The sequence below is a fragment of the Dermacentor andersoni genome, chromosome 6 (genome assembly GCF_023375885.2).
Source record: "Dermacentor andersoni chromosome 6, qqDerAnde1_hic_scaffold, whole genome shotgun sequence".
NCBI classification, from domain to species: Eukaryota; Metazoa; Arthropoda; class Arachnida; order Ixodida; family Ixodidae; genus Dermacentor; species Dermacentor andersoni.
This window is the reverse complement of record NC_092819.1, coordinates 178,442,634-178,455,376: the sequence shown is the minus strand read 5'-3', so window position 1 is coordinate 178,455,376 and position 12,743 is coordinate 178,442,634. Positions and strand designations below refer to the sequence as shown.

General features: G+C 45.2%; 1 protein-coding gene and 1 pseudogene across 1 annotated transcript in view; both read right to left on the bottom strand.

The window, feature by feature from the left end:
* LOC126523919 (uncharacterized) overlaps positions 1-12,743 on the bottom strand; it is a 359,924-nt gene that overhangs the window by 144,698 nt on the left and 202,483 nt on the right. The window lies entirely within an intron of this gene.
* LOC140218906 (uncharacterized) overlaps positions 1-12,743 on the bottom strand; it is a 31,434-nt pseudogene that overhangs the window by 16,304 nt on the left and 2,387 nt on the right.

The following is a 12,743-nucleotide window of genomic DNA, read 5'->3' as shown; positions in this document are numbered from 1 at the left end:
CAACTGTGCTAACATACTCTCAGCCTGTACACAACACCTCAGTGTTGGGTTGCACTGCTTTAAAGCTTATTTTGGTTAGGATGAGGGACACCTGCATCTCAGCGTCAGCGAACACTTAGTGTTTTGAGTTCAAGCTTGCTGTGCTATCGTTTGTTAACGAAGCTTTCCCTCAAGTCTAAATGTTTTAAGGCAGTTTGTCGTGTGCGTATCATGGCCACGCACGCTTATATCGCCTTCCGTTTCTCTACCACGGGTGCGCTTTAAAACCACGGCGCTGCAATTTTGCTTTCCTTTCCTTCCTTCTTCTCCGCCCTTAAACTGGCTCTCTTAACTACTACACGCAGAGACAAAGCAACAGCGCGCGCATGCGATCCCATAGATGAGATGAATATATAGATATATATATATACAAAATTATCAGTCATAGCTCTCGTAGTATAGCCCTCTGGGCCGTTTCCTTTTTTCTTTCGAAAGTAGTCCTATTAGGGTTATTATAATTACACGAAGGTATTTCGCCCTCGTCAGCAGCAGTCCTTGAGATAGTTGTTCTGGCGGCTAGCTTCCCACGCTATGCGTGCCGCCCCCGCACCTGGTTAAGCTGTTCCTAGACGCTAGAGTTATACTATGTCCGCGCAACCTCGAGCGATCGGAAAGCGCGTTTTCCCCTCTTGGCCGGCGGAGAAGGGAGGCTTTGTTTCCGGCCGCAGAGCCCTCCACGTCTCAGTAAGGTGCCTGGTGGTGGTCTCGTGCCGACGATGCCCTCTCGGTGAGCGCATATTCCCCCCCTCATCTTTTAAGAGGTTCAATACTTACAAGCATTTGTCTCGCAAACCATATTTATTTCAAGGGAATTTTCCACGTCTCAATAATTTCTCTCGTCATATTTGAGTGCTGATTGCCGTGCTATCGTTTGATAACGAAGCTTTCCCTCAAGTCTAAATATTTTAGGGCAGTTTTCCTAGTCTCTAAAGCCGCTCGAGTTCGCTCTTCTCCTCGGGCAGCCATTTTTCCAAGAAAGTATGCCTTCCAACCACTCGGAATCATCAAAAACCGACTATCGCGGACAACATCAGTCCCTTTACACGTAAGTATGAGGCTCGGAGCAGGAGCTATGGCGCTTGAAAGTAACCTGGGGCCTGACAAACCAACCGACTGAGCTATCTTTCTGGGCAAACTCCAACGGTCACGAGTTCAAATCACCTGTTATGTTCCTTTTTTTTTCCCCTTTTTCTTTTTTTTTCTTTCTTTTTAATGTCTTTTCCTTTATTTTATCACTGTACAAGAACCCTCCTAAAATAAAAAAAAAAAGAACGATATATATCTTCAATTATGTATGGCCACACATGTGCAGCTCATAAATACCAGGTTCTCTAGCCGAGTGCCATCCATGCAGTATAACCGAGCTCAGATTGGTCCACCTTGACTGATCAAATAGGGCACCACTGTAGGTTAAATGAGGCGTACAACTCCTGCGGGACCCGCCGTGGTTACTCAGTAGCTATGGTGCTAGACTGCTGAGCACGAGGTCGCGGGATCGGATCTCGGCCACGGCGGCCGCATTTCGATGGGGGCGAAATGCAAGAACACTCGTGTACTTAGATTTAAGTGCACGTTAAAGAACCCCAGGTGGTCAAAATTTCTGGAGTCCTCCACTACGGCGTGCCTCATAATCAGAAAGTGGTTTTGTCACGTAAAACCCCATAATTTAAGTTTTAATTTAACTCCTGCAGGGACGGTAGAGTATCCGCCTCCCGTGCAAGAGGACCGTGATTCAAATCCCGGTGCCGCACAATTCTCCACCGGAAAATACAAAAAAAAAAACCGTGTGTTGAGAAAATTGCACACACAGGCCTGGAGTGCGGCCTGATCCCGGTGACCAGAACCGGTAACGCACTCTCTCACCAGAGCAGGATTGGCCACCCTGGTGCAGTACTTGGCCACAACCTCCTATATGAACACAACAATCAAACCCCGGCCCTCAGTCCCCAGCAGCTGCGAAGCAACTGACCACGGTGGCGGTCAGACCTGCGACGCTGCAGAGGATGCTAAGAATCCCTGGCTCCGGACAGGCCGCCATTGGAATATGAACCTGGCAACATTTAACGCTAGAATGTTATCTAGTGAGGCGAGTCTAGCAGTGCTATTGGAGGAATTAGAGGGCAGTAAATGGGATATAATAGGGCTCAGTGAGGTTAGGAGGACAAATGAAGCATATACAGTGCTAAAAAGCGGGCACGTCCTGTGCTACCAGGGCTTAGCAGAGAGACGACAACTAGGAGTCGGATTCCTGATTAATAAGAACATAGCTGGTAACATACAGGAATTCTATAGCATTAACGAGAGGGTGGCATGTCTTGTTGTGAAACTTAATAAGAGGTACAAAATGAAGGTTGTACAGGTTTACGCCCCTACATCTAGTCATGATGACCAGGAAGTCGAAAGCTTCTATGAAGACGTGGAATCGGCGATGGGTAAAGTCAAAACAAAATACAGTATACTGATGGGCGATTTCAATGCCAGGGTAGGCAAGAAGCAGGCCGGAGACAAGTCAGTGGGGGAATATGGCATAGGCTCTAGGAATAGCGGAGGAGAGTTATTAGTAAAGTTTGCAGAACAGAATAATATGCGGATAATGAATACCTTTTTCCGCAAGTGGGTTGGCCGAAAGTGGACGTGGAGGAGCCCAAATGGTGAGACTAGAAATGAAATCGACTTCATACTCTGCGCGAACCCTGGCATCATACAAGATGTAGACGTGCTGGGCAAGGTGCGCTGCAGTGACCATAGGATGGTAAGAACTCGAATTAGCCTAGACTTGAGGAGGGAACGGAAGAAACTGGTACATAAGAAGCTGATCAATGAGTTAGCGTTAAGAAGGAAAATAGAGGAATTCCGGATCAAGCTACAGAACAGGTATTCGGCTTTAACTCAGGAAGAGGACCTTAGTCTAGAAGCAATGAACGACAATCTTATGGACATCATTAAGGAGTGTGCAATAGAAGTCGGTGGTAACTCCGTTAGACAGGATACCTATCGCAGGAGACGAAAGATCTGATCAAGAAACGTCAATGTATGAAAGCCTCTAACCCTACAGCTAGAACAGAACTGGCAGAACTTTCCAAGTTAATCAACAAGTGTAAGACAGCTGACATAAGGAAGTATAATATGGAGAGAATTGAACATGCTCTCAGGAACGGAAGCCTAAAAGCAGTGAAGAAAAAACTAGGAATAGGCAAGAATCAGATGTGTGCGTTAAGAGACAAAGCCGGCAATATCGTTACTAATATGGATGAGATAGTTCAAGTGGCTGAAGAGTTTTATAGAGATTTATACAGTACCAGTAACACCCACGACGATAAGGTGAGAGAGAATAGGCTAGAGGAACTTGAAATCCCACAAGTAACACAGGAAGAGGTAAAGAACGCCTTGGGATCTATGCAAAGGGGGAAGGCAGCTGGGGAGGATTAGGTAACAGCAGATTTGATGAAGGATGGTGGGAACACTGTCCTAGAAAGATTGGCCGCCCTATATACACAATGCCTCATGAGCTCGAACGTACCGGAATCTTGGAAGAACGCTAACATAATCCTAATCCATAAGAAAGGGGACGCCAAAGACTTGAAAAATTATAGACCAATCAGCTTACTGTTCGTTGCCTACAAAGTATTTACTAAGGTAATCGCAAATAGTATCAGGAATACCTTAGATTTCTGTCAACCAAAGGACCAAGCAGGATTCCGTAAAGGCTACTCAACAATAGACCATATTCACACTATCAATCAGGTGATAGAGCAATGTGCGGAATATAACCAACCCTTATATATAGCCTTCATTGATTACGAAAAAGCATTTGATTCAGTCGAAACCTCAGCAGTCATGAAGGCACTACGGAATCAGGGTGTAGATGAGCCATATGTAAAGATACTGGAAGATATCTATAGCGGTTCCACAGCCACCATAATCCTCCACAAAGTAAGCAACAAAATCCCAATAAAGAAAGGCGTCAGACAGGGAGATACGATATCTCCAATGCTATTCACAGCATGTTTACAGGAGGTATTCAGAGACCTGGAGTGGGAAGAATTAGGGATAAAAGTTAATGGAGAATACCTTAGTAACTAGCGATTCGCTGATGATATTGCCTTGCTTAATAACTCAGGGGACCACCTGCAATGCATGCTCACTGACGTGGAGGGGCAAAGCAGAAGGGTGGGTCTAAAAGTTAATGTGCAGAAAACTAAAGTAATGTTTAATAGTCTCAGAAGAGAACAGCAGTTTACGATAGGTAGCAAGGCACTGGAAGTGGTAAGGGAATACATCTACTTAGGGCAGGTAGTGACCACGGATCCGGATCATGAGACTGAAATAACCAGAAGAATAAGAATGGGCTGGGGTGCGTTTGGCAGGCATTCTCAAATCATGAACAGCAGGTTGCCACTATCCCTCAAGAGGAAAGTGTATAACAGCTGTGTCTTACCAGTACTCACCTACGGGGCAGAAACCTGGAGGCTTACGAAAAGGGTTCTGCTGAAATTTAGGACGACGCAACGAGCTATGGAAAGAAGAATGATAGGTGTAACGTTAAGGGATAAGAAAAGAGCAGACTGGGTGAGGGAACAAACGCGGGTAAATGACATCTTAGTTGAAATCAAGAAAAAGAAATGGGCATGGGCCGGACATATAATGAGGAGGGAAGATAACCGATGGTCATTAAGGGTTACGGACTGGATTCCAAGGGAAGAGAAGCGTAGTAGGGGGCGGCAGAAAGTTAGGTGGGCGGATGACATTAAGACGTTTGCAGGGACAACATGGCCACAATTAGTACATGACCGGGGTAGTTGGAGAAGTATGGGAGAGGCCTTTGCCCTGCAGTGGGCGTAACTAGGCTGATGATGATGAAAGAGGCAGTGGCACGCTTTCCCGTTCATTCCTCAATGCATGGATCCTGCCCCACGGACCGTTTGAAGCATTCTCTTGGTAAGTTGTACAGTCAACATGCGATTTTTCGGACTCCCTAAGGGCCGCGAAAACGTCCGAAAAATGGGGCAGTCCGAAAGAATGAATACGTGCCTAACTGCCCTTGAGGGCTCAAATCGCCACAGGTACCTCTGAAAAAGCTCTGGAAGCCTGCTAGTAAACTTATTAGGAATATCGTTGCTCACAGTGTGACAGGCGACAAGGATGCACGCATGTATAATTAAGGAATACATACTGTGTCCCGAGGCAATTGCCCATTCCCACGCTAGTTATGCTTCACCGCAATACATTTGCATATGCTTCACCGCTTAACAGTGCTGTGATGAGGCGAAGCTCACTTTCGAGAACCGGCATTATGCAACACTTGGTGTTTTCCAGGCTTCGAAGCCAATCTGGAGGATTACAACAGCGGAGTCGGTGCCCTTGCTGACAGCAGCGAATTCTTTCAATGAAAAACACGGCACCACATAATAAGAAGCTTAATAGCGAACATAGAAGCAGCTAGGGCTGGCATTGCCACGGTGGTGGCTACGGCTGCCAGCAGATCTGTGTGCAAGGGTGTTGGTTTGAGGCTGCGAGACAATCGAAATGGCGGCGGTTGTGGCTTTGAATAATGCTGTTTCCGACCTGCATTCACGGCAAAAAGTCCGAAATATCGGTCGGCGAAGTGTTCTTGCATCCCAAATTTCAGACGTTCTTATACATTGACTCTATGGGGTACGTTATCGCAAATTATCGAGCATGTCAGAAAAATCAGCCATCTGGAAAATCAGTCGAGGCCACGACACGGCGTCAAATAAGATTTGTTGTGATTCCTCTGTTACTGGAGCCAGCATTAGCGAGACTCGTTCACTTTCAATAAAATTATAGCTAATTTTCTTTTATATAAGCACAAATTCCCTAAGTTTTCCCTGAGTATTTCCAGACTATTCAAGTTCCCTGAGAATAGCCGGTTTTCCTGGTTGGCAGACACCCCGAGTTTAATAGTGTAGCTGTGTTAAGCGGCAATTTTTGATCTACTGCATAGAAAGTTTTGCTTTCCAGTTTCTCTCCAAAATGCAGAATGACTGTCCCTACTTTACGGTAGGTGAGGCCAAATTGTGCGACAGACAAAATGATCACGCATCGTGTGACTCGATCACTGCACTACACATGGTTGGCACCAATAATAAAGAGCAGACACTCTCTGCCCTATTTTAATGTCAGATTTGGTGTAATTTTAAACCTGTCAAAGATTCTAAAGCACAATCCAGAAGTACATGTTGCTGGGCTAGTCGATTCATATTGCTGAGTAGACCATAAATATATTCGCTTTGGCGGAAACAAGGACGGAAGGAAACAAAGAGAGTGCTTGTTCCCTTCCGTCCTTCCTTGTTAGCGCCAAAGCAATCATATTTATGATCTACTCAGCATTCTAAAACATGCAGGGTCACAGTAAGTCCACGTGGTGCTCCGAAGCTAGTCTTGCAACGGGTTGCTCAAAGCTACAAAAGAAGTGACCAATGTGCATCTACAATTGGTATCGGGAACGAGAGGCTGCCCCACACTGCGTCACACAGCCAAACAACTCTGTTGCCATCCCATGGCACTCATTCTCATTTAACTAGGTGCTTTGTCAGCTTGCCGAATGTCACCAGCTGCTGTGAGTAGACCTGCTTTGGTTGGGCTCCGCAGCTCACCGCATACTCCATCATTACTACTCTTACACTCTCTCTGTTAAGGGCCTCAATCATTTGTTGTAACTCGTCTCCAGTGTTCTTGAACAGAACAACGTAATCTGCAAACCAAACGTTCCCGAGATATTCGCCTATCCTTACTTTTAACCGTCCCAATTTAATAGCTTGAATACTTCTTTCAAGCATGCAGTGAATAGCATTGGAGAGATTGTGTCTCCCTGTCGGACCCCTTTCTTTATAGGTATCTTACTGCTTTGCTTGTGTAGAATTAAGGTAGCTGTGGAACCTTTGTAGATATTTTCCAGGGTATTTAAGTAAGCGATCTGTACTCCTTGATTATGCAATGCCTCTATGACTACTGGTATCTCTACTGAATCAAATGCTTTTTTGTAATCTATGAAAGCCATATAGAGAGACTTATTGTACTCTGCGGATTTCTCTATAACCTGATTAATGACATGGATGGGATTAATTGTAGAGTATCCCTTCCTGAAGCCAGCCTATTCCCTTGGTTGACTAAAGTCCAGTGTTGCCCATATTCTATTGGAGATTATATTGGCGAGTATCTTATACAATACTGGGAGTAAGCTAACGGGCGTATAATTTTTCAATTCTTTAACGTCTTCCATTTTGTGGATTAGTATAATGTTTGCATTCTTCCAGTTTTCTGGGACCCTTGCAGTTGACAGACACTTGGTATAGAGAGCCGCCAGTTTTCCAAGTATTATGCCTCTTCTAGCTTTCATTAAATCGACTGTTATTCCATCTTCTCCTCCCGCTCTTCCTCATTTCATGTCTTGCAAGGCCCGTCTGACCTTATCGATAGTGATAGGAGGAGTTTCTGTATCCTGTTCATTACTGTTTCTAATGGAGATATCCTGACTCCTCTGAGCACTGTACATGTCAGTATAGAGTTCCTCCGCTGCTTTTACTATATCTTCAAGATTGCTGATGATATTACCCCGCTTACCTTTCGGTGCATACATCTTGGGTTGTTCGATGCCAAGTTTCCTTCTCACTGATTTCAGGCTGCATCCATTTTTTACTGCGTCCTCAGTCTTTCTCGTTACAATTTCGAATATCCCTTATTTTCTCCTTGATCAGTTTTGCAGTTCCTAAAATTCTATCTATCTCTTGAATTGGACACTTTCATCCTTTGTCGTTTCTTTATTAGGTCTTTTGTTACTTGGGAGAGATTGCCTACTGGTTGCCTTGGTGCCTTGCCTCCCACTTCACTTACTGCCTCTGAAGTCAGCCTATTTACGATTTCATTCGTTACTTCTATGCCGTAAAGCAGTGATTTGGGCTTGTTGGTAAGACATCGTGAGGCTTATAGTGCGTGAAAAAGACAAGGACGAAAGTGAGACATGACACACACAGGCGCTAACTTGCAACAATCCTTATTTCGAGCAAGGGCCCATACATATATACAACTTTTCGCGTACATCACACATGCGCTGTTTACAAAAAAACCTTTACACACCATTGCGCAGGTACGATAACTCTTTGCGGGAAAGGGCAATCGATGGTTTAGACACACAGTTATCCCCAAGCCTATCAATAATTTTTGCTTCTATAATTTCGCGAGTTATCCTACCTCGGGCTCTTCCCACAATGGAGCAGTCTCTGTATGCTGGAGCACACGTCGAGTGGTCACCATCATCCACGCCGGCAAAAGCGCATCCGCAATGCCTGCAATGGGCGTCAAGGAACCCATCCCGCTTTTCTGCTACATTGTACCGGTGTTCCTTTAAACGCTCGTTGAGGCACCTTCCGCTTTGCCCCACGTAGTTCTTCCCACACTTTAAAGGAAGGTTGTAAACAACTGCTTCCACACATTCAACAAATGTGTTTCTTTTTGCACGTGCGCTTATCAGAGAGGCCTGGTCTGGTTAGTCTGCGCAGACGTTGCAATTTTGTAGAAGCTGAAAATACAACCCTAACATTCGCACGTTGACCTATTTTCTTTAAACGGTGCGATAGGCCGTGGATATATGGGATGACAGCAACGCTCCTCTTATCTACACAAGGCACGTTGGTGGAATTCTTTGATAGCTTCGACTTGAGCAGACCCTCAGCAACGCTAATAAGCACATGTGTAGGGTAACCTGCCAATCGAAGACGGAGGATCTGATCCTTGATGCTTTCGGTCATCAGCTCCAGGCATGACTTACATAATGCGTTTGACAAGCATGTCCTTGTGATTCTCCTCTTAACCAACTTAGAGTGCGCCGACTGATATGGGAGCAGCGGCTTGTTCGTGCGAGGCTCGTACTTCCAGCGTACATGGTCGTTGAAAAATAAAAACTTAATGTCAAGAAAGTGGATACTTCCGTCAATTGGCAGTTCATGCATTATTTTTAGAGGAGATAAATTCTCGCGTATAAAAGAAAGTGCATTAGTGGTTAAAAAATAAAAACAGTTAGAGCTGCAGTCAAATAGAACTAAAAAGTCATCGACATATCTAAAAACTTTGAGAATCTTAAAATCTGGAAGCCGACCACTTATGTTCTTGTCTAGTTCTGCTAAAAATATATCGCTAAGAATGGGAGCTATACACGAACCAATGCAAATTCCCTCCTTTTGTATAAAAGGCTGCCCTTCCCACAAAGTGAAAGTAGACTGAAGATAAAAGCTAAGAAGTCCTAAGAAATCGTCATTCGACATCCCGGTGGCATTCGCGAAGGCAACGTTTCCAAAGGCGTCAATAGAACTCTGAACACTGGAGAGCAGACCTGAATGAGGTAAAGAATAAAACAGGTCTGTTATGTCTACAGAGAAGGCCTTAATATTCTTATGGGTTGACGACCTGAAATAATCAAGTACCACATCAGAGTTCCTTACAAGAAACGGGTCCTGAATTGGCAACATGTTCAGCATTTTTTGAAGATACAATGCTGTACATTTTTGCCAGGTGCCGTTTTCAGACACAATGGCTCGAAAAGGTGCGTCCATCTTGTGTGTCTTTACGCTGAAGAACAGATCAAGACAATCAAGCTTGCTCGCACCTATCCCTTTTATAACACCATCTAAATGCAGGCGTTTACAAAGCTTCTTGGCTTTCACTTTTGACACGCACAGATCCCTACATGGGATAAACACTTTCTTTACTGCAGCTAAGGCTTTTTTGTTGAAGGCCTCATGAGACAACACCGCGAAACCGCCCTCCTTATCTGCAGGTAATACACGCTTGTTGTCCTTTAAGACAGAGGCTACGCGTTTTACAGATACCTTTGGAACCGTTGGCTTGCTATGGATAAAGGCATCGACACCGTCCGACACAATGGTGTGTAAAGGTTTTTTTGTAAACAGCACATGTGTGATGTACGCGAAAAGTTGTATATATGTATGGGTCCCTTGCTCGAAATAAAGATTGGTGCAAGTCAGCGCCTGTGTGTGTCACATCTCACTTTCGTCCTTGTCTTTTTCACGCGCTATAAGCCTCACGACTTCTATGTCATCTTCATCTTTCTGTTCTCAGGCTGCATATTTGTTTGAAAAGTACCAGTGTGAATTCATCTGCTTTTGCCCTTAATGCCTTTAGGTTGACCTGTTTCTTCTTGATCAATTTTACTCTTTCTCTCTTCAAGTTGAAGTGAATCCTAGCCCTCAGTAGCCTATGATCACTGCACTTACTGCAATTACAGCAATTACACTGCAATTACGGCATGCATTGGGTCTTCTTTTTGAGGCGGAATTTCTTCACTGCCAATGTGCGGATGGAGCCGTTGGTGGCAGGAAAATGAACAGGCAACTGCTCTTTCAAACGATATATGGGTCGATGCGACCAAACGACTGCGGAGGCCATCGCGCGCCATGGAAAAAGCACTTTCTTACGGAAATATTGCCTCATATTTTGCAGACATTGGTGCCAAAAATTTATACTATGGCTAAAATGTTGAGTTAGAATGCGCAAGGTTTGGCAAAGTGGTACAATAATAGTTGGAAATTCCGAAAATACCGTTTTCAAAATATTTATTTTTTTCACAATCCTTTGATCTCTAAAACCCGTGTCCCCCCTTAAGGTAAATTCTCGCATATAAGGAACAACATGGGAACGTTTGGTTTTCCATAGAGTCAAAGCAAAAACAAAATCCACTTAAGTGGGGTCATGGGTCCTAAATTGTTTTTTCTTATTTTTGGGTGAATCATTAATAAACTCCACTGTCTGGGGTAATTTTTCGTGCTGATTTCAAATCTGTAATTAGATTTTTGATAGCTGTAGCAGTTCAAAAGATATTGAGATCTGAAGAGAAATTAATTTCAAACTCGTTATGGGGCTTTTTGACGATTCCGTCTAGCTAAACCAAAAACTAAACGCATGACACCATTGCTAAAAACCTACTGTAGGGGGTGATGCTATCTTTATTCATTTGGAAGCATTTTACAGACAAGAAAACAATCTTGCATTTATTATGAACATTTTTTTCTAATTAGCAGCGAGTACTATACAGTGCAAGAGTAATAAAAATAGCATCACCCCCCAGATAATTTCAATGCGAATAAAATGATACCACCCTTGTCATTTTTGGCCAAGAACAACCGAGAAAAAACACCCATAAGGATGAGTACAGTGTGCAAAAACATCGAACTAAAATAAACGCATTTGAAGTTTCAAACAAATGTAGCTTTTGCTGAAGTGAATCTAGAGCAATACAAATGGGACCGTTTTGCAGCTCAATGTTTTGTAAGAATGGCCATACTAAATGTGTGACTGTGTGGCATTTTTTTCATTTGGTAGAATTGACCATGTTACTGAATGAAGGCTCTGAGTGTAAGTAGCCTTCCAAGTCAACTTCACCTGACAATAGCTGTGGAACTTAGGATCAGAGAGCCAGTGATTGATATGCAGCTGCTAGGTGCTTTCCAGAATTGTACTTTTGTATGATGCCTCAATCACTTCTGCAGCCAGATGTTCTGCCAGCCCAAGGGGCCTATATAGTGAACAGAGCTCATGATGAGGTTCTCTTGATTAATGGGGGGGGTATGATAGATATTGTTACGAGCTATTGTGACAATATGATAACAGAGTAAACACGCAATATTGCGGGTCCGAGGTGCTGACGAGCGCAATGCCTAGCCGCAGATACAAGGAGTCGACGCTCGATGTGCTTAGTCGTGCAGTCCGAGATGCAGACGTGCGACATGCCTAGCCGCGCAGTCCTAGGTGCCGATGGGCGAAATGCCCAGACGCAGGCTCGAGGAGTCGACACTCGATGCACTTATTCGCGCAGTCCGAGGTGCCGACGCGCGAAATGCCTAGACGCGGGCTCGAGGAGTCGACACTCGATGCGCTTATTCGCGCAGTCCGACACGTGAAATGCCTAGACGCGGGCTCGAGGAGTCGACACTCGATGCGCTTATTCGCGCAGTACAAGGTGCCGATGCGTGAAATGCCTAGACGCGGGCTCGAGGAGTCGACACTCGACGCGCTTATTCGCGCAGTCCGAGGTGCCGATGCGTGAAATGCCTAGACGCAGGATCGAGGAGTCGACACTCGATGCACTTATTCGCGTAGTCCGAGGTGCCGATGTGTGAAATGCCTAGACGCGGGCGTGAGGAGTCGAGACTCGATGCGCTTATTCGAGCAGTCCGAGGTGCCGACGCGCAAAATGCCTACACGCGGGCTCGAGGAGTCGACACTCGATGCTCTTATTAACGCAGTCTGAGGCGCCGATGCACAACATGCTTAGGCAAGGGCCCGAGATGTCCGCGTGCGATGTGCTTGATCGACAAGTTGGAGACTTCTATGCGCGAAATGCTTAGCCGCGGTACGAGGATTGCATGCGCGATGTGCTTGGTCACGAATTCCGAAACACCGAGTGCTGAAAGGCTTAGCCACATGTCCAAGGATTCCGTGCACAAATCTTGGTCGCGAAGTATGCGTCGCCGATGCTCGGAATGCTTTGCCGTGGGTCTGAGACGTCCACAAACGTAGGGATCAGCCACGCTACCGCAATGTCCACGTGGCACCCGTTTTGACACGTCGAGATTACGACGAGCAGAGACTTCCAGGCTCGCGAGGTGCAAAGAGCCAAGCAAACGATGCGTGCGCCGGACCAATGGCGAACCGCGCTGGAGTCACGTGGC